At 33.2% G+C, this 3,448-nt stretch overlaps 1 pseudogene; it reads left to right on the forward strand.

The window, feature by feature from the left end:
- On the forward strand, window positions 1-3,199 carry LOC107422628 (vacuolar protein-sorting-associated protein 37 homolog 1-like; annotated as a pseudogene).
- The last annotated feature ends 249 nt before the right edge of the window (window positions 3,200-3,448 follow it).

Genomic DNA, 3,448 nt, shown 5'->3' on the forward strand with positions numbered 1-3,448 from the left:
CTCTTTTATTTTTCAATATTCCTAACTTATCCTTTCAAAAGAAAGATTAATGAAAGGGTATGTGTATTCTATTTTTCCCCTGAACCTGAACGACATGAACGGAGTACAAAGAAAAGAGGAAGAGAAAGTGAGACAGAATGCCGAACAGAGCTTGGGAGAGAGATGATTTGTGTAATGGGTAATGCAATTTTTAAAGTCTTTAAACTCAAGAGCGAGGGAAAATGACTTATTCTGGGAAGATCATCAGCTTGACTCCTTAATCCCTAAAGAGGAAGAGACCCATGTCTGTTTCAGCGATTTGAGCTCGAATGGTGCTTCATTGATGGCTCGGAAAGAATCTGTGGACTGGATTTTGACTGTTAAGGCGCACTATAGGTTATCTACTGTGGCCGTTGTTCTTGCCATGAACATCTCCAGTAGAAGCGTTCTTCGTCTTCTTCTTCTTCTTCGAGCTTCGGCCTTTTCTGTAATTCTTCCAACACAAAGAAGCATTTTGGGTGAGTTTTCGTTTCATGACGAAAAAAAAAAAAAAACAGATAACACTTTCTGTTTACCTCCCCATTTCTTGTCTTTCCTGCTCTTCTTTTATCTTTTGTTGTCCAACATTTTGTTTGAACCATGGCCATTTTGGGCTACTTTGTCCCCTGGTATCTCTTTAAATATCTGTAATTTCTCATCGATTTCTCACTTGAATTGGGTATTTTTTCAAAAAATTTCAAAAACCCACCATTTTTTTTAAGGGCATGGAAATAAGAGAAAGTGTGATTTATTATTAGCACTTTTGGTATTGTGCACTTTTGGTATTGTGCAGTTTTGGTATTTTTGCAGTCATTCAGGAAATTAGACCCAGAAGATGAGAGCATAGACTTGTATATGTGCAGAAATATTTAGGACAAATACCCTAATTTCAAATTTGAGTATACACTTGATTCAAACAACCAACTATAAAACATTGTCTGGTCATATGCAACTTCTGTCAAGTCATATAAGATCTTTAGTGATGCAGTGGTGTTTGATACAACTCATTGCTTGACTGTATTTGATATGCCACTTGGGATATGGGTTGGAATGAATAATTATGGTATGCCTTGCTTCTTTGGTTGCTTGCTTCTGCGAGAAGAAAATCTGAGGTCTTTTGATGGGCATTGAAGGTAATAGAGTGAAAGTAGAGTACAATACAAATATATTCTATTAGTCATTTTGTGTAGAAAGGAAGTGGGGTTATTGGTCATTTTGTGTAGAAATTATGATAATACAAATTTTCGGTAATTATGATAATATAAATTTTTTTGTTAGTCAAACCATCTATTGTATGGCTTGTGGGTGTAATTGCTATTTTGAAGGATAAGACGTGAGGTTCCTCATTCTCATGACTAAATTTTATATTGATTACTCATATGACTTTATGGAACTAGGTTAATTAATCTTTAGACAAGCATGTATTCTATCAAACTGTTCTAATAGTATCATCACCGCTTGCTTATTTCTTTCTCTTTCTGTTATGAAGAGAAAACTAATTTCTGCTTATACATTTGTTATGTCATTTAATTTTATTTTTCCAAAGCCTACTTGACAAATAATCTGTTTTACTATTTGTGAAAATATTAGTCATCTTTGTAAAAGTCATAAACTTCATATTTCATTTGATTATTGTAATGTTTTACGCTTTGATATGTTCTTTTGCAGTTGGGTTACACATTATTGATTGATATTTATCATTCTCTTGTTTCATTTGGATATGTTATTTTGCAATTGGGTTAAACATTATTGATAAATATTTATCATTCTCTTGTTTTTGATTGGATATTTTTTAGTGTTGACGAGTTAAGGAAGCTTTTGTTTGACAAGGATGCATACCATCAATTTTTACTTTCGCTCGATCAAGTTAAAATTCAAAATAATGTACGTACATAAGCTTTTTCTCTTATTTGGGAATCTGTCTGTAGTACTTAAGTGCATAAAGTGCATGCATCAACCCCTTTTTAAAATGCTTGTTAGTGAATATTGGGTATTGTGCTAATACAATGACTTTTGTGCTTGATTTATATGGTTTATTAATGAGCATGGTGGTTTATGCCTTCCCAATATATAGTAGTTTCGCTATTGTGATACTTGAGTCTATGTTCTGATTATTTTTCCTAGATATTTTTTTGCAACTTGACAATTATCAGCTTAGAGATGAAATTCGCAAAGAAACACTGTAGCTAGCGAGTTATTCTTTTCTTGTTATCTGCTAGTTTTTGTTATATTAGTCATGCACAATTGGATTATGCATGGAGAAATCTGCTAGTTCTTTTTTTTTTTTTTTTTAAATTATATATATATATATATCAGTCAAGCACAATTGAATTATGCATGGAGAAACAGATCCTAAATTTATTTAAACTCACAGGGGAGAACTTGAAAAATGAACCACGCATTATGGAGCTTAGAAATCAGGTAATATTTATCTTGCTTTCTTTAGGTAGTGTCAAATTTATTGTGTTGATTGTGAAACATTTTCTCCTGTTTGTATGGTCACAGTGCAGAATTATTAGAACAACAGAGTTGGCTGCTACATAGGAGAAGCTACATGATCTTGAGAGACAAAAGGAAGAAATGTTGAGGTTCGGTTCCCCTTCTTCCCTTCTCCAAAGGCTTCAAGGTATAGAATATGATAATTTATAGTTGGAAATCTACATTGTGTAGTTTCTTTGTGCTCAAGCACATGTTGTATTCTATTGTTTTGTACCTAGTGGCTATGCTTAAGCATAAAAGAATTAATGTAGAGAAGCCAAATTTGATAATAAGCTAGTTTATCTTAATTACTTTTAACCTTTATTTTACTGGTGTTTGTTTGCAGATGCAATGAACAAAACCGATGAGGAATCTGAAAATCTGCACAAGCAGCTTCTTGATAGGGAGATCGAGCTCGGTCCTTTTGTGCAGATATACAAGAAGCTTCGCACCACTTAAGCGAGCACTCATTCATCTTGCAGCTAAAACAAATTCACTTAGTTGAATTGATATTATAGAAAGATATATACTTGGAACACACTGAAATCTTACTTGCAGTTTCAATGCATTGGCTAGATAAACATGATTGTCTGTGTATTATTTGGTTAAATATTTTCTCTTTGCTAGTATATCAGTTTTGACAGCACTTGTTCATGTACGTTCAACATTCATCGTGGTATAGTATTGTAAAGTTACAATTTTATCAGTTTTTGCCATAATTACATTTACATTTATGATTTTTAACTTGAAAAAGCAGACGAATGCAGTCTATTGCATGTTTGATGACATATCATTCCGTGTTCAGTTTTTGGTTCAGTTGTTTGTATGTTTCTTACTATTGCATGGATGATATTACTGCCCAATGGTAATGACCGATGCATCGTTGAGAATTGACATTTGTACACCATCGTAAAAGAATCACCACAATTCCATCCGACAATTTCAATCATGT

This window comes from Ziziphus jujuba, chromosome 3 (assembly GCF_031755915.1).
Source record: "Ziziphus jujuba cultivar Dongzao chromosome 3, ASM3175591v1".
Lineage (NCBI taxonomy): Eukaryota > Viridiplantae > Streptophyta > Magnoliopsida > Rosales > Rhamnaceae > Ziziphus > Ziziphus jujuba.